Raw genomic sequence first — 19,453 nt, forward strand, 5'->3', positions numbered from 1 at the left:
ACAATCATGCACTGCTAGGCCCCATGCAAAACTGACTCACACATCACTTCGTTAAATGTTTAATAAGTTCTTTTAACAAAGCCGGATTGACTAGCAGTCTTCGACAAAGTTGTATACAATTAAATTATCTTTCTTATTTTCACTTACAGTGACAATACGATGCAAATAGTGCCACCTAGCGCCGAAAATGCGAGTTCGTGCGTTTTCTCCATGTAAATTGTCGAAAAATCCCATACAAACTGGGACTAGGAATCGAATCAGGGGTGGGCCGATTGAGTTTTCAAAAAATCATTATTTTACTAGGCAGTCTTATGTGCACGCCAAATCAAGTATTACTCAAGAAGACCAGCAGTTTGGGTGCTCTACAAATTAATGCAAAGTAAGGGCCACGTGGACCGACAGATCAGAGTAGGGTTCGTCGCGGTTGCGGTAATTACCGCAACCGCGCGGTATTTACCGCACCCGCACCGCAAAAACTGCGGTGCGGTGAGACACTTTTTCCCGCGGATGCGGTGCGGGAAATGAGCTTTTACCGCGCGGTATTACCGCAACCGCGCTTCAAAAAATAATTGTCTGCAGTCTGCATTAAAAAGTGAATTAAAACTATGACTTTTACCATTTGAGAAGGACGCAACTAGATTTATTTTCTGAACGAATGCTTATCAATGTCATTATTAGGAAAATTCTTCTGTCAGAACGTTCGAGTCTTACTTATTACCCTACAATAGAGAAACATAATAAACGTTTAATTGCTCTAATTTCCATAGACTTGACAATGATTTGAGAAGAAATTCGAATATAATCTGTATTCGACCTATCGCAATTTGATTTTTTACATTTTGGTTATTCTAATATGACAAAATATACTATTACTAAGAAATAAAATCTATAAGCTGTGTCCAATATAATTTGGCACCATTATTTTTACGACATATTTTGAAAACTATTTATTTAATACTTCAAACTAAAAATTTACAAACGAGCCTTTTCAAATACATAAAACGCACAATCCAATCATTGAAAAACAATTGAATTGTGCTGTCAAATCCAATTAAAAATGCACCATTTCTCTCGATTTCTCTTGGAAATCGCGGAATTATGAATCGTTTTCGATGACATTTTCTCAACTGTGAATTTTGATTAATTTGGAGAACTTAAAGATGAACTAATAATACTTAGATTTAAAAACAACCCACAGAATGTAATTATCATCATCAAACCAAACGAATTCGGAGGATTTTTTTTCGCGTGCATCCATTGTTCGTCCAACTGGGAATTTTTTCTACCAAATTAATATTTTTCAGTTAGGAGTATTTTGTAAATTTTTTAAAGTAAAGCTTTCGAAGTGAGAGTAGGGCATTGCGATTTTTTTGTGTTTCTCAAAGCCTCGCCTCATACTGTGAAAAGTGTAAAAATATTCCCAGATGCCAAATTTTGCATAGTTTGGACAGTTTTTGCCTTAATTGAAAATTTATCTTGAAAACTCAGCGTAGGGGTTAGGTATTTTTTACATAGAATGTGTATGCAAAGTTTGAATGAAACCGCTTAAGTAGTTTTTGAATGGCAGGTACCACCGCAAACCATGTTTTTCCAGAAACGTTCTACAAAAAGCTTCGTCACCGAGTCGTTTGTCGACTGCATGGATTACAGCATGTTATTGAAATGATACACTATAATGTACAAAACTTTTTATCAATTCGCTTAACGCCAAGTTTAAAAAAATCGCAAAAAAGTATTTTTTTGCGCCAAAACCCTTACCCCTCCCCCCCTTAATAAAACTTTCAAAGTTGAATTTTTTCATAAATGTTACATTCTGAGGAGTCCGTAAAGGTAATTTTGGTGTAAATAAGAATAACATTTTATTATATATGGTTATACAAAATAAATGAATAATTTTTAAAAATATATGATTTTTACCGCATTTACCGCATTACCGCGCGGTGCGGTGCGGTAAATGCAATGTGGTTGCGGTATGCGGTGCGGTTTTATTATTTTTTTGCGGTTGCGGTGCGGACTATCCATTTACCGCCCACATCCGCACCGCGACGAACCCTAGATCAGAGATCTAGTGATTAGCATCAAATCCGTCATAGCAGCCGTCGAATGTGCTGAAAACAACGAAAAGACACTGAAGACCACGGAAGTAGCGAAAGCAGAAGCCTATGAAACAACGAAAGGTGGCCGCTATTCCCGCTCTGTGAAAAGAGTAAGCGAAACAGCGGGAAAGAAGAAGAAACCGGAGAAACCCATGAAGGTCGGTAAAGAACAGCGAAAAAGCCAACAAATGGAAAATAGATGGTGAACCGTAGAAAACGTTGAAGAAAGAAGAAAACAGAGAGAAAAGGAAAAAAAGAAGAAAGAAGACCTTGACTGCACCAGGAGAGGTATAAGGAAGACACTTAAGTCGTTAAAGCAAACGACGGCGTGACATACGGTGCGATCCTCAAAAGTGTCAGAGGGGATCGCAATCTGACGGAGCTGGGGGAGAACGTAGTAAGAACCAGGCGCCCTTAGTAAGATGACATGCTGTTCGAGCTGAAGAAGGATCCATTGATCAAGAGTTCGACCTATCGAGAGTTTTTGGCAAAAGCGTTGGGAGCAGAAGCGAACGTGGGAGTTTAAGTTCACGAAGCAATGCTCGAGTGTACACAAAAACTAAGGCAGGCACACAAAAAATAAGGCAGGCTAATGATGATGTAGTTAACCCAGCTTAATCTCAATCGTTGCGACATTGCACAGCAACTGTTGTGGCAGTCAACAACAGAAACGAAATGTAATGTTGCAATCATTGCAGAGCCGTAGTGGCGCTAATCCAAGTGATGGGCGGCTTCCATGTCCAAGAGGTGGTGGATAGCACACAGGATGCTGTTATGCTCCCCCAATGTGGGCACCAGAGCAGTACAAGCGGATATTGGACGCACTAACCGACTCATTAGTCGGACCAACGCCGGTGTTTATAGGAAGAAATTTTAACGCTTGGAGTGGTGTAGCAGGCTGACCAACGCTTGAGCTTACAGCCTGTTAGAAGCCCTGGCGAATCTGGATGTATTGCTGTGCAACAAAGGTTCCGCTAGCACAATCCGTAAATATGACCGGGAATCCATAATCGACGTAACATTCTGCAGTGCGTCGCTAATGGATAACATGACATGGCGAGTTAGTGAGCAGTACACACGTAGAGACCACCAGGCGATCCACTACACCATTGGTCGGTGGAATTTCACTATAACACGGAGCCTACTTGCTACGAGGAGCTGTGCAGAGAAGTAGACGCTAACCCCTGGAACAGCACTTACCGTGTCGTGATGGTCAAGATCAAGAGTCCAACGATGTCAGCTGAAATGTGTACCGACAAACTGAAAATTATCGTGGAGGGTCTTTTCCAGAAGCACCACCCAATCGCATGGCCGCCTACACCGTACAATGGAAATGCTGGTGACAATCGAGTTTCCAACGTCGAGCTACTTATAGTGGCAAAGGAACTGAAAGCCAAAAAAGCCCCCAGACCGGATACTTTCCCCAACATAGCACTGAAGACCACGATCTTGGCGTTTCCGAACATGTTCAGGATAGCTCTACAAAAATGCCTAAACGAAGGCTAGCTCCCGGATAAATGGAAGATTCAGCAGCTAGTGTTTCTGCCAAAACCGAGAAGTCACCAGAAGATCCAGTATCGTATCGGTGTACACTCTTGATAAAATTCTGTAAAAAGTCATTCTCAACAGGCTGACGAACTACGCTGAAAGTGGCAACGAACTATCACAGAAGCAGTTCGGATTCCGGAAAGGGATCACGGTGAAGGATGTTTTCACAGTCATCGCAAGCGGATAAAGCATCGAAGCAAAGGAGAGGGCATAATCGTTATTGTGCTGTGGTAATGATTGACGTGAAGAACGCATTCAACAGTGCCAGATTGGTGCCATAGCGTTGCGCAGAATGCGGGTATATTTTTGCAAGGTTCTGAAAAATAACTTATAGGAGCGAGTACTGATCTACGAGACAACATGGAGAAGAGGTCGATGGGGAGCACGGCGGGAGTACGTCAGGGCTTTATACTCGACACAACACTCTGGAATATAATGTACAACGGAGTGTTAGCACTGGAACTGCCCAGGGGAGTCGCAATCGTAGGATTTTCTGATGACATTGTCCTAACGATATCCGGCGGCAAGATAGGGACAACACGAAGAAAGAAAAGTAGACCCACCGACTCAACCCAAAGGAGTAGGCTCGAGTGCATAGGAAGAATGGAGAGGTAAACTTACATTTGACGCAGATTTTGTCCGGCCACGGATGCTTCCGGAAGTACCTGTTTCGGTTTGGATATGCTTCGTCACACCTTATCTCGGAATATGTGAACATGCAAGATACACTGAAACAAGTGGTCTTCGAATGCCCTAGGTTCGAAGAAGTTTGCAGGAGTATGCCCGGCATGGCAGTCGATAATATCGTCAAAGAGATATGCCACGATGAGCATATCTGGGATGCGGTCAACAAAATAGTGACGTGTATACTATCCTAGTTGCAAAGGATTTGGCGAATGGACCAACAAAATAGCGCAGACATCTAGAAAGCAGCCGTAGGAGGAGTTCATACTAGGGTAGATTCTAGTTGGTTAGGAGGTAATTGACTCTCGCCGGGTAACATCCGAGTAAATCCCCATAAATCGGAGAGCCAAATGGCTCAAGGAAGCGGATACCGGTGTCGGAAGAAGTTCCTCCGTCGGGCAACTCTCAGTCAGAGTAGGGTGAGTTTACCTCCGGGGACTATCCAAGTAGATAATGGTAACACTGGCATCTGAATGACTCACGTAAGTAGAAGCTAAATGGCTCAAGAAATCAGCACCTAAACGGCTTAAGGAGACAAGAATGAATTGGCAACATCGTAGATGGAGATGAAAAGCAAAAGAACAATAGAGAGCTCAATGGCTCAAAGGTCGAGAAATTTCATGGATCAAATCCGTTGATCAGAGCAGCTGGTAAGCGCTAGGATTAAATGTTATGGTAAAAATTGAAACACTCGATTCGAGCTTTCTTAGCTTTCCATCACGAAAATTTCATCATCTTCAGGATATTTTTGTTGCTATACTGGCTCTTTGAAAAGATACAAAGATATTGATTTATACGCATTCCATCGATTGTATGCCGACTAATTAACGAAGGAGTGCGGCATCCTGCATAATAGTACCAGCCAAAAATAGTACTTACAAAAAACACCACCTGTATCGTGAGACTGATTTTCGTTTGTTGAAAACATTAAAAATTTCCAACAGAGCAGAAGTGTTATTTAACAAACTTATTTACTTAATATCTTGAGGCCGCTTAATTTGCTCCATTCGGGTCTGTTTTCTGCCAGCCTTGTCGATATCCGGTTTCTTGAATGCGTCGCAATTAAAGCTCATTAACGCCAAATAATAATTAGGCTTCGCGGCATGCAGGATAGCATCGGAAATTCGTATCGTATTTCCTATCCGTCACCGATTCGATTCGACATTCAATAGCAACAATAAGAACCCATTTAACGCCTCTTGGTTATCGATTCCTTTTTTTTCGTTGCTGAAACCCCCGTTGTCGCCCACCTTCGCTTCGGCTTACATCGAATAGTGTCGACAGACGGAGCCAGACTGGTCATCGTACCAGCGAATTTATCGCACACCACCCTTCCAGGACTGCCGAAGCAAGCTGATATTATTATATTACGGCTTCACTGGCCATTTGGGGATATAATTCGATCGACACCGCACTAAGCTGAAATTCGTTTGAGGGGGCAACATTCCGAAACGTATCGCACGGGGAACCTTAATTCGCCATTGATGTGCCACATCTGCCATTAACAAAAGATGAATTGGTTTCAATGGCTTTTTCGACTGATTCGATTCGCACTGCTCTCTTTATTGCCCCGATCCATGACTATCATTTCGGTGGAACGTCTTCTCGATTTAAATCGTATCGATTCTTCTCTTGTTCAGGCTCTGTGGGAAAAAAACAAACGGTTCCCATAAACCATCCGTTAGTGTTTTTCTGGCACGGAGAGGGAACTGTCGGTAATTACAATGTACGGAAATGGTGAAATAATTTAGCTTGAACTCATTACCGATGGCGTGTTAAAGAGAGAAAACATAGACGGAGTATAAGTCTATCTAAAGATCTAGCAATATTCTTATCGAGGCGCTCTACGCTGTAGGAGGGGGGGGGGGGGGGCGGGCAGTTCATGTTTTGTGCTTGTAGCATCAACGTGTTTTTATTCGTAAATTTCAATACGATAAATGTTTTCCTTGCATAAATCTTATATAGAAGATAAACCGATTCAATACTCCTAAGGTTGACTCATTCATTATTATTTGCCTGAAATTTATATTAAATTGTTACAACTGTTTGGATTTAATTCATTTTAGGTTAACTTTCCAAATTTAGTTGCCAAACTTCATAATTTTAAATTCATTATAAGATACTCTAACACCCTAATAGCTGAAATACTAATAATAATTTACACATACATATGGCTAAACGTACACTCCTAATCAAATTATGTCGTATGTCTCAAAGCAATATAAATGCATGAAAAGTCGAAATTATATGATGTAGAGTGTGGAGACCATTTTCGCTCTATTTCCATTATCGCCCTACCCATTTGAAGCCGTTAGTTAGAGCAGCGTCTGCCATCTTTGCTCAACGCATTGGCTCAAATGGAAGTGCGATTCGAGTTTTCGGGGCGCTCAAACAGAAGTATTTCCCCATTTTCAGGACATTTTTGTTATTATATTGGTTCATGGGAATGAAGCAAGGATACTGATGCCAATTTATGCGCATTTTAGCATTGTAGGCTGCGTAATTAATAGAATAGTGTAGTTTCTCCCTAATGGGGCCAAAACTAGATCTTTACCCTACCAAAATAGTTTTTTTTTGACGAAAATCGATAAAAACTTTTTCAGGAAAATTTCTCCAAAGCATTATTTTTAGTGCCTGCTTCTGAGACGGGCTATATCCTTCTTCTAGGTATATCTGCAGTGCAATCTTGAACACTATCGGTTACGTCACTATAGCGCTTTCCAACACCGCGTTAAGAAGACGTTATGACCGATGATACATATCACCAATCAATGAACACTTCGGAACATGGTATAAGTGGTGTTAGAAGATTCCTTAGCCATTATTTCGAAGCATTTGTTTTTCTAAAGCAAAACTTTTTGAAAGTGATCGCTTCCCGTCCCGTTGTGCAGCTTTATCCGACTCAAAAAGTGTAGTAAAATAAACAAAACATTCATTATCAGACGGAAGTGGCGATCCAGTTACAAGAGCTATCGCATAGAACGCGACACCGCTACCAGATTCTGATTACGTCACGGATTGCTTCAGTAGCTGCTGCCTGTTTAAACGTGATTAATGTTGATTTGTTTTACCTTCCTTTAATTCAGCAGCCATCGTCTATTCGAAGAACAGATAACTTGGACCTTCTGTAGCGTGGTCGTCGCACGCTTTGTTTCTACAAATTAGATATTTCGCTGATTTCTTAATAACCCGTGCTTTGTCACACTCTTCACTGCATTTTTCGTACAGGTTAGCTGTTTACAGTGCTGCGCTAGATATTAATATTTGTGGCAACTGAAACACATATCTGGTTGCTTGGAGATGCTTAGCGGGCAGACCGACCAACCGATATCGATATCTCCCAACGCGCATTACACTCTCATGGTTGTCTTCATCTTGACTTTGGATAAAACCTCGTCCAAATATTCATAATGTAGGATCGCTATATTTACCATGTCGCCCACAAATCTCTCAGGTATGCTAATTATTTGCATTTGCATTATCTTTGTATGCTAATTATTTGCACGTCGACCACAGAACTGTGAATTCCCTCATAGTCAGTAGCACTTCAGCAGTCAAGTACTCACTCGCTTTAACAATAAGCTTAACCTACTTGTTATCAGAAATGATCCTCCGGTCCATGGCATTGTTTTATATCTTATGCTTCCTGGCTACCCGGCAGTGTGCGGTGCTATTATCGTCTTCTACTTCTTTGCGTCCGCCTTTAAAAGAGAGTTATTTTACACAATTGACCATTTCCCTTTACCTCTCTTGTTTGTTTTCAGTACACCATCAGCATAACTCGGGCGTCTTGTCCGCGGTTAACTCTACATCAGCGATCTGCATTAGGGTAGCCTGCTGCTTCTCAACCTCAACCAAGGGTAACTTTGTTATTCCTTAATATTTTTATGCATGTTGTTTGTGGAGGTGGAGGGCTTCATGAGCTTATTCGGTTTCGCAGTTTCGGGTTGAAGAGAACTGTCATACCTGAAACTCCCCAATTTGTTTACTTGTTGTACCTTCGCCAACAGACCCCTTGGCCCCAATTGGTGGTTGCTTAAACTAATTACATTTCAGAATAGACAAGATTTTATTGAATTCATCATCAGGTTGAAATCAAAAGCAGTAGCCACACTATTAAAAATACTCCGTTGTTCGGGTACAGCGCTCTGGCAACATAGTTAGTTCTCCTGAACGGAACTCGCAGAAGAGAGTTTTTGAATAGAGCTCGAACGCGGGCTTAAAGATTCAGGCGTCCGAGGATTGCAGGGTAATGCACCCTGGCAGGCAGCAAGCCCGAGACGAACAGGGCTCGAGAGCAGTCCCTCCGGATGCCTAGAGTGTCGAACTGTATTAACTGACAACGGTGTTTTGCCAAGGAAGATGTCGGAGTGCAAGTCCAATGAAGCGACATTGGACGGCCTTGATTCTGTCAACGCCGTTCTGGTACTACGGATTCCGAACAGCAGAACAACATCCTAGTGTTGAGCGAACCATTTAGAGTCACCAACAGAGTCATTTTAAGCAGAACGCGTCCCTAAAGTTTTTCGCTATTCGGAAGATGAACTCAAGCTGTCTAGATGCGTTATCCACGATATATGAAGTACGTGGTTTGAACGTTGGTGCCGAATTTATGATGACTACGAGACCTTTGACGTGAGAGTGCCTTAGAATGCTTGAATCAAAGATATGGTAGTTAAACTGAATCGAATGGAGTTTCCATGTGAAGGTAAGTATTGTGCATTTAATCGGGTTTAACACCTTTTTGTTTAGATCACACTACGTACTAAAGCTCTCCAGTTCATTCTGAAGATACCCAGCATCGGGTTTATCCCGTATTTGTCGAAAAATTTCATGTTGTCGGCCAAAGAAAGGCGGCGTCCTTGTAATTTGATATTGACGTGTTTTAAAGTAGAGGAGGAATATTACTGTGCCGAGATGGATTCCTTGTGGGATGCCGGATGTAGCGAAGAATGGTGAAGATAGATAGTCCTTAATGTTTCTTAGAAGTTGCCTTCCATCGAGGTAGAAACGAACCCAGCACAGAAGTTGTCCATAAATACCAACTTCGAACCCGCATCAACAACTTCGAACTCCAAACCATTCGTAAAACTAGGAGTGGGATCCGAAGTGATGACAAATACCAAGCCCCGCACGGAGCCTATGGGGAACCAGGGTGCACCCCACTCTAGCTATTCGTGAGAACCAAATGAAAAACACTAAGAACACTGCAAACATAAGTTTGGAGGAGATTGCGGCGATGGAGGTGGAAGAGATGAAGGATTACGTGGAAAGCAAACTTGGCGACTTCAACTCTCTAGATAGAAACGAGGACCGGACAGTGGTTAAGGAAGACACAGACCATACCGGCGGAACAACCGCGAAAAAAAACAAGAGGAGAACTCGTCACTTAAGCGAAGCCGTGAAGAGACGGTATGAGTTACTGCTGAGAAACTGGCATAAATCCGCGGTAGCGCTAGAGTTAACAAACATCTCAATAGGGAAGGCACCATCCAAGCGACAGCATTCGACGAACACGAAGTCGCCGAACAATAGTGAGTGCAGGAAGAAATTGCAAGCGAAAGAGATCAAGAAGCAAGGTCCTATACTAAAAACTGAGCAGAGCTCAACCTTCAATGAAATGGCCATATCGTACTCGAAGGCCATCATTCCGGTTTGGTACCCAGCGAATACCATCAGCCATGAACAGCTGAGTGCTACTCGATGTGGGCTGATCGATAGCGTCATGGAGCAGAGCTCAAGCAAAACGAGACACATGTTTAGGCAGTGCACGAGGATATCTCGAAATCGCCTGTGTAGATCAAGATAAAGCTAAGTGGCTGCAGGATGCCACAGCAGTGATCCAGCCCTGGGAAAGCGCTTCGTTGGAAGCCGTTGAAGCATCGCAGATTACAAAACAAGCGCTTTACATCGGGTATTTCCCAGACAGATTCGATGGGAACACTCTCCGCCTGATTCAGAATCAGAACGACATTTCTGCACAGAACAGGGTCGTAAAAAGAAACTCGGTCCTCAGAACGGGATCAATGGCGGATGATGCTAATTAGAAAAATTTGACCAATCTTCGATGCCATACATACGCCGTCTCTTTACATGTCAGTTTTATAACAAGAAGGCACACTGCGGAAGTTTGCTTTCTCATCTGGGAGAGATCAATAGTTAAAAAGCGCATCACTCACGAACAGCATAAAAAGAAAAAAAAATACTACCCACGCCGCGTATACATGTAACATATAGACACAGTAATGTTCCGTTCCAACGGCGAGCGAAATGAATGAACCACAAAATAAATTTTGCTTATTCTGGGAGAACACAATCGCGATTGACTTTTCGCAGACCCGTCTTAGACCTGCAATGCACGAGGTGGAATAGTTGATCAATGTGAAAATAAAACTTGTTCTTACAGAAGTTTCACACATACAGCTACATCATACGAGATAAGGAGTACTAATAACTCCTTAGTCGAGACAGAAAGCTTCGTAGCGAAGAACCACATGCAACAAGATGTCGAATATGAAAACGTCAAAGCCAAGATCCTAGCTTATGTGGACCTTAACCTAATGAAAATTCGCCTACAAGATTTGGCACCTCGTACTGGCAGGGGTTATATTAAAAGATCCATGTCGGGAAATAGAGGAGTGGAATTCGTCACTTGGAGAATTTTTTCCCTGGCATTTTCAGTAGTGTCCGGGTGGCGCAAATGCGGCTGACCCAACCAATAGCGTCTAACTTGACCTTCGAGGTCATTTCAAGGTTTAATCTATATACAAAGAACCCTTTGCACGTACTCTGGGCCGACGTCAACGTGCCAGTTCTGTAAAACATTTAAAGAAAATTCATCTACTACAACCAACACCATCAAACAACCTTCGACATCTGCTGATACACCACAGACAGCCAATCAAAAAATAAATGTCGAACAAATAATATTCCCAAACCAATAGTTAACATACCTAGGGATAAAAAAACAGAAATAGGACGGATATACCAGAGTCACTCGAGAACACCAAAAAAGCACCAAACATGTAATAGCGAAAATCAAAAGTCTAGCGACGATGACATGGACACAAACACAAGCGAGGGAGAAAGCAGACAGAATGATCAGCAAGAGACAGAGGGTGAACCTGACCATTGCTCACAGGGCCGGCGGAAAGCGTGGGTAGTATGGGTAGTACTACCCACTCGAAAATAACAGAGTGGGTAATTACCCACTTGAAATTTTGAACCATTTCAAAAAAGTTAAATGTGCAACGCATGTATCTCGCACTACGCACATTTGAAAACATCGATGAACCACAATTCCATTTGCATAAACGAACGAGATTTAATGTGAATGTAATGTAAGCGTGTGCATTGCGAAATGGAAAAAAATCCTTACTAATGGACCCCTCACCCTATGTTTTCTACCCACTCGGGCGTAAAGTGTTTCGCCGCCCCTGATTGCTCACCACCAAGAAAGAAAATTGACACACGATGTGGAAGCAGTACGTGAGGGAGAGACGACAGAAGCAATTTTCGATTTGTTTTCTTTTTTTTGCAAAAGCGATTCTAACGATACACCATGAACTGCAAGAAAATCTAACACGTACCCCTCATCAACTTCGACTATATTACACACAACCGTAGTTCCTACTAAGGCACCAACGAATGCCACAACCAAGGTGCTTTTATTTTCAGGTGATAATACGATACTCAAAAACGCCAATCAGTCATGTTGGTTTTAAAAACGACAGCTAACAACATTTTTTACTAGTTACTAGTGATGAAACATTCATATCGATATATGATAGCTTGGATTTCAGTTTGCACACAAAATGTATTCCATAAAAAAAAATTTCGATTTATTTACATGTAAATATTGAAAGACCCACGGCTCAGTAAAGCCATTGAACCGTGTTAAATAAACGAAATAAAAATAAATCGTTTACGGCTCCAAAATATATAACAATGTTTATATGTAACAATGGCACATCTATAAATAGTTTTAAAAAACTTTAAAATATGTGGAATAAATTATTAGTTCAACAAAAAGAACCACAGTTACAAGTTATTAGAGTAAGGTGGGGTGAAAGTGCGCGTGAGGCAAAAGTGCGTATAGGACTTTTAGAAGCACACAAGCGCTAGACCCTGGCAACTCTGTATGCATTTAGTGTATCATTAAGTCAAAATCGCACATATGAGCATGAAAGATTTGAATATAGTGGTTTGAAATTAAGAAGGAAGGACCATTTTTCGCTGCTATAATGTAATTTTTTGAATTTTGGGAATCATAAAGTGGCTATTTGAATAAATCAGGATCTATAAAACTACAGTAACCTAAAAATTTTCAACATATGGTTCGTTGCGAGATATATTTGATTTGATGAAAAAAATTCAGTAATTTTCGTAACAATTTAATAAGTTAAAAAACTGATGGGGTAAAAGTGCGCATAGCATATCCGCTCAATAAAAAGACGCGAATGAAGCTTTTTATATAAAAATTGAATTAATTCTTCCATGATTTAAAGAATGGACTAGCATCTTCAATAAATGCGAGCTCACCGGTCAAATTACAAGATATGAGCGGTTTAGGAACAAAAGCATCAGCATAACCGGTTTCAAGTAAAAATATAAAGTGCCGAAAGCTCAGAGTAATTAAAATAGAAACAAAAATTATGAATATGTAAATAAAGATGAATTTCCAATATAAATAGCATAATCGCACGAATTCTTGTAGTGATCTATCTAACCATTGCAAATAATGATGTTACCAGAGGTGACAGTTTGATCATGAACGATATTGTCTAAAAGATGAAACATCCAAGTTTTTTCAACATAATGGAACTGAACAACATCAACCGAGTCAGAGGGAGGGGTACTTTTTAGTTATGAAGGAAGAGTAAGAGGGGATGGATATCCTAAAATTGATTAGTTTAATTTATGGGCGGCTCTAGTTCGCTCTAGTTCTGTGCTCATCCTACACCATCATTTCGTGTGCAAACTCGAACGCGCTAATGCGTACCAAAACACGAGCACATGTACGTCTGCACAAACGAACCCCATGTACGTACGCGGTGTTCGTACACACAGGTTCTTGATACTAGTTTTCTCTTTCTTTCACCCATCATAACTAGCATTGACTCATTCTGTTTTGTGTGTGCCTTTCTTATGTACGCACACGGTGTACGCACACGATGTTTACACCTAAGTTTGCACATCGTTCACTTGGGTTCGGTGTTCGATGCGAACCTGTACACAAAGGCAAAGCATGTTTGAGGTTGAACGACTGCACGAAATTTTGTACACGGGTGCAAACTTGTCGATGTTCATGGGAATACTGACGGGCGGTAATAAATCGGCTATTTAATCAGTGCGAACTTTTGCCCCGTGATATGCGCACTCTTGCCACGACCATGGGGCAAAAGTGCGCATTTGAGTATTCATAAGAAAATAACTATTTCTCGGATTACAAGCAAAACCAAGAGATATCTAGTATTACGTTTTGATGATGTGCGATGAGAGTATTAATTTGTAACCATGCCGCTTTTCTAGTGCTTTTCTACCAATAGTTCTTTTACGAAAACTGTTATGTGCGCACTTTTTCCCACCTTACTCTACGCTTTATCTGTAGATATCAATACAGCTCTGCATTTTCTCAGTCCTCGTTATTTATTAATTGCATGTAACGAGCGTTTAATATTGTTCACCACCATCTCGACGGTGACGTACATCAAGTCAGATCACGATACAACCAATAACGAGAATGGATGACCATAAAAGCACGATGCGCATTAGAGTAACCAGAAAAATTCACCTCCACTGTTTCACCACTGAGTCAATTTCTATTCTCAGCTAGAGTGCCGGTCCAATTTTGAGCCAAATCGATCTACCGAATAGCTACCGGACCAACGTTTTAAAAATTTGAAGGGGATAATAATCTATATGAAAAAAAGTTACTTGTTCATCTTTGTTATTTCTGCCATTATGATACACTCTGGGATTCTAAACATCACCCGAACTGAGAGTCCGCAAAATAATTGTATTGCCTTTATTCTGCAAACGTCATTTAAGTTTAACGGAATAGTGTCGGCGTTAGTTCGGTACAGGGCAAATCACGCAATGTTACTTTAAGCTGAATGGTATGCTCGAAAGCATTTTAGTGCATGTTTTCAAAATGATTTTTTGATTCTTAAAATCCAGGGCTCGGATCGACAAGTCATCCCCACAAAAGCAAAATTGATGCATTCGCACTCGTAACAACACCGGTCATTGAAATAGCGGTTAATTTACATTGAAAAACTCCTGAGTCAAACCAAATAAAACCAGGAAGGAAAAAACTCACTAGAATCAGTCCTGACGTAATTATGTTGAAAACATATCTAAATCAGAAAATATATTTAAAAAATTGAACACTTTCATTAAAAAATTATACTACTCATAAAACATTTCCGCTACTACAGTAGGGGACATGGTTGGACCACAAATGTGCAGCGCCCGTTTTTACTTCTTCCTGTCGGTTAAATTAAATTTCTACACTTTTTGCTCCCACTTCCGGATAAATATTTTCATTTTTGTAATTGCCTAGGACCAAGCGTCTTTTCTTGACATTATTCGTTTCTGAGCTTCCTCGACACCATACAGCGCATAGTGCTGATGCATACTATAACGTTTCCTTTCCCCGGTACAGAACGAAACGGATTCATGGCCCAAGAGCAGTCAAACCCCGGAACTCCCGCATGTGAGGCAAAGTTATTCCCTCCCGCCTAAAGCCACCCGCTACATGCTCCTCACGCTATATCCAAACAACCCGAAAGAGTTGCTGACGCGATGAGCTACTGTACCTGCTGTAGTTTGTTATACAGAGCTACAGAATTTCCGCGCCAGTCCGAGAGTGAAAGTTATAGCAGGAAGTTTTCTAGCAATGAGCTTTTGGACGTTCAGCGTTGCCAGAATCTAGAAGCAACATTTAATTCCAAGCATAATATTATATCGATATATCTTCCTTATTCTCTTCACACGGCATGATTAGAACCGTACCTATGACCCATTTTTCACCAACTGTTGAACTAATTTGACGGCTTCCAAGCTTGGCAACACCGTTCAAACTATCCTTTCATCATCAAAAACACAGATAGACAGCGCTCTAGTGCAAACGCGATAAAGCATTTTTCAAAGCTCATGACACTCCGACGAACATACTCAGAGCTACTCAGTAGAAGCAGCAGAAACAGCAGCGGCTATACAGCAAACAAGGCAGAACGGGATCACACAATAACCCCCTTTTGATAGTGGATGCGATGCCATGAGCTCACGCAATCCGGGACAAGCGGAACTTTTCACCGAGGAAATGTGCTTCATGTTTGCTCAACCGGAGCATTTCCTTCTTGAACTATTTTTTTCTACTCCGCTCTGCGTTTGGTAAAATATAGAGAAATAAAAGCGGAAACTATTCAAGTTGTAAGGAGGGCCATGGGTGTTTCAAGAGTTGCCTGGATCGACTGACTGACGAGCTGACGATGCCTTTTCAGACGCTTCAAATTTAAATGACATTTGTTCCAGTTTGGGATTTTCGCTGCAATTAAAAAGTTGTCCGTTTGATAATCAAGTAGCAAACCAAATCTTACACTTGCTTTTTCGATAGAATAGAGTACAATGTTCGGCATGTCATCGTTTAACTGTATCAGTCTTCATTATATACCGGGTAAATATTTTTTTTCTCCAAAATGCGATAATACGAAAATATTTCTTTACAAGTTTCTTTTTCAAAAAACCCCGCATTTAGCTACATATTTTTATTTTTACCCCTTGTACCTCTGTATCCTCTTCCTCCCGGGGGCACCGTTAGGTATAACTTCGGGAGAGTGTCTGCGTTTTTATAGTAAAGTTTAAGAAGTCTGGCCTGTAGAATATTGGCACTGTGTGGGACTTAGGATTCACTTTCATGCTCAAAACACACCTTACTCTTTTTTCGCCCTTCTTCCCCACGGAACTACATCAAGGTATTATTTCGTGGTGGTTTCGCCGCACCTCTTTCTTTTGCTGACGAGTCATCGCAGCTATCTCAGAGCCTCACATGATCCATGAAGTGGCTCGACCTTTGAGCCATTCAACTCTCGACTCGCTCTTGCTTTCCGTCGCCATTTAGTTCAGTGAGTCGTTCAGCTCCCAGCCCTATCCCGCTCTACTTGAATAGTCCCCGGCGGTGAACTCACCTTACTCCGACCGAAAGATTCCTGATTGCGAAAGTTCTCTCGGTACCGGTGTCTGTTTCTGTGTCGATATAGTTGGATAGTCCACGACGGTAAATCAACCCTACTAGAAATTCCCCACCGGTGAATTTCTCGCGATACCATTGTTCGTTTCCGTGAGAGATGTAGCTCCCCATTTCGTCCCGATATACTCGATCTAGTCCCCGGAGGTGGCCTAGCCTACTCAACGGGTCAGCCAGTAGGTGCTAAGATCCATCCAGCGATTCCGAGTGGAGCGTAGCATCCGGTTCTCCGGCGCCCCAACGACCCGCTACTAGCCATTCGACGCGGTCTACTCGGTCTAATTCCTAGTGGCGGATCTAGTGGATCTACGTCGCGTCCTACTTAACTGTTCCCCAACGGTGGACCTAGTTTACACCGACGGAATGTTCCGGCAGCGACGGAATTTCTCTCTCATCCCGATTTGTGGTTTCACAGCGGCATTCTAGCCAATGGCGGTACTTTGTTGATCCCTTCGCCACTTCCTCTGCAGTTCGGAGAATATACTCGTAACCACTCTATTGACGCCCGTCGTGGCACATCTCTTCAATTATATTGTCCACTGTCACACCTGGCATAACTTCTTCGAACCTAGGGCATTCGAGGTGTTTCATGCACGTTCGCACACTCTGGCAAAGGGGTGACGAAGCATGTCCAAACCGATGCAAGTACTTCCGGAAGCATCCGTGTCCGGACAAAAACAGCGTTAAATGGAAGTTCAATTGTTCATGTTTCCTATGCACCCAAGCCAACATATTTGGGATGAAAACTCCGGTCGGTGGGTCCACCTTCCATTCCCCGCGATGTCTAACTCCTGCTGCCACATAGCCAACAAGTCTGCTCGGACCGGTCTCCTTGCATTACGTGCATTTCTCCGGTGGTAGCATTCCCCGTCCTCAGCCAGAGTGATGCTGGTGAGAATCATCCCGGCAATAACGCATACCGCCTCCTACGATATTGTTCAGTGCGCACTCACTACTCGTACGGCCATCAGCCGGAATGTCCTGTTCAGCTTTTCATGATTCCGCTTGGCGTTCAGCGCCTCATCCCAGGCAGGAACCTCATATCGGAGTATCGATGACGAAACAATAGATAGCGGACGTCTCGTGCTGCTTCTCGGACCGCCTACGTTTGGCAAGATTCTCGCTATTGCGTTCGTTGCCTTTGCCGAATTTTCGCAGGCGTAGTTGACGTGATTGTTGATGCTCAACCGATCGTCGCTTATCTCTTCCAATTGCTTCAGTGTGCGGTTCGATTCAATCACTTACCCTCTTACGTCGATCTGCATCTGATGCACTGCTTTGCAATTGCTGTCCAACAATATGTCCGTCTTGTGGTGAACAATTTGCAGTTTGACCCCGTTCATCCAGCTCTCAATCGCATCTATTGTCTCCTTCACTTCTTCAAGTGGCTCACATATCACCGTCAGTGACACGTATTCCGCGAAACCCATAATTTTCACTTTTATGAGCAGCCGCAGTGCTAAGACCCTATTGTACATCCCGTTCCAAAGTGTTGGACCTAGAATGGAGCCCAGAGGAACTCCCGAATTGACTTCTGCCTTTCGCTCGTCTCGTACAGCAGCACTCTGCTCTGGAAGTAGCTACTCAGGATCTGGCATAGAATCCTCATTCTGTGCAGCGCTGCAGCGATGGCTTCCTAGATGGTGCTGTTAAATGCATTCTTCACATCTATCGTAACTATAGCGCGGTATCGATCTTCTCTTCGCTTCTGTTTAGATGCCTTCTCAGCACTCCTTTGCGGAATCCGAACTGCATCTTGGACAGTCCGCGTTCATTCTCCGTGCACTTCACCAACCTGTTAAGGATGATTGTTTCCAGGAGTTTTCCGAGTGTATCCAGCAAATATATGGGCCTATACTAGGCCGGATCGCCCGGCCAGCTTCTGTACCTTCCTCATTTCGGGGAAGCGGGCTTCATTTAATCACTTCTGCAGCACCACCCTGAACATCGCAGCTTTCAGCTCCACGTTTGGTATTTTATCCGACCCGCATGCTTTCTTTGATTTCAGGCGCTTCGATGCTTCTGCGAGCTCGTCGTTAGTCACTTTCCGTTCGTCTGTGTTTGATCCTTCTTCTTCGCCGTACGGTGTCGATGGCAAGACAGTTGGATCGTCCTTCGGGAAAAGACTCTCGACGATTATCTTCAGCTTACCCAGGCACATTTCGGCTGGCGTCGTCCGCCTTCATTTTTGCCATCACGACTCGGTATGCGTCCCCCCATGGATTTGCATCTACTTCTCGGCACAGCTCCTTGTGCCCGCTGGTCTCAATTAATATCTCTTCAGCAAACTGACTTGCCGAGTGTTAAGGTTGGTCCGGCGATTCAGGTTGGAATGTAACGTCCGATTTATCGGTGCCTCGACGACCAGAAGCTCTGGTTGCTGCTTGTTGCTCTTCACGCCATCTTCGTTGCAACGCTGACATGATCTGAACGACTGTTCTGTTCACCACGTTGCATTTTTCTTCGGCCGCACACGTTCTTCATCTGCAGTGCCGTTATCCCTGCAGGTTCTGCGTATCTGATCACCGATGTGGAGACACCCGCCAGTAGTCGCCTTTTACTGCCGCTGATCCTCGAATTGTTAGGCATGATCCGAGATCATATTCACGGCCCTCCCGCATACGTGATCGAGGTTTAGCCGATCGTCTATCATCACTCCCAGTTGTCCAACCCCCCGCTTTGAGTTGATGATACATTCTCTGACCGGATTTATCGCCTGCTGCATTGCCTTTCGGTTAATTATAAAAACCATCTCGGTTTTGTGGGGAACTAACGCCAGCTTCTTCTCGCATATCCAGTCTTAGGGTGCTTACAGAGTGGCCGCGAGAAGCTGAACTGGCGCTGGAACTGACATTAGAATGCGTGATGCGAGAAA

At 42.7% G+C, this 19,453-nt stretch overlaps 1 protein-coding gene across 11 annotated transcripts in view; it reads left to right on the top strand.

Annotated features, from left to right (window-relative positions):
- The window catches only part of LOC131677035 (irregular chiasm C-roughest protein-like), a 569,032-nt gene that overhangs the window by 196,381 nt on the left and 353,198 nt on the right, over positions 1–19,453 (top strand). For 2 of the 11 annotated variants that reach the window (XM_058956579.1, XM_058956635.1), the window contains exon 3: positions 8,093–8,188. The exons of the other annotated variants lie outside the window; for them this stretch is intronic. The gene's annotated coding sequence lies outside the window, so the exon portion shown is untranslated. The remainder of the gene's footprint in view (positions 1–8,092; positions 8,189–19,453) is intronic. 11 annotated transcript variants of the gene reach the window in all.

This window comes from Topomyia yanbarensis, chromosome 1 (genome assembly GCF_030247195.1).
Source record: "Topomyia yanbarensis strain Yona2022 chromosome 1, ASM3024719v1, whole genome shotgun sequence".
NCBI classification, from domain to species: Eukaryota; Metazoa; Arthropoda; class Insecta; order Diptera; family Culicidae; genus Topomyia; species Topomyia yanbarensis.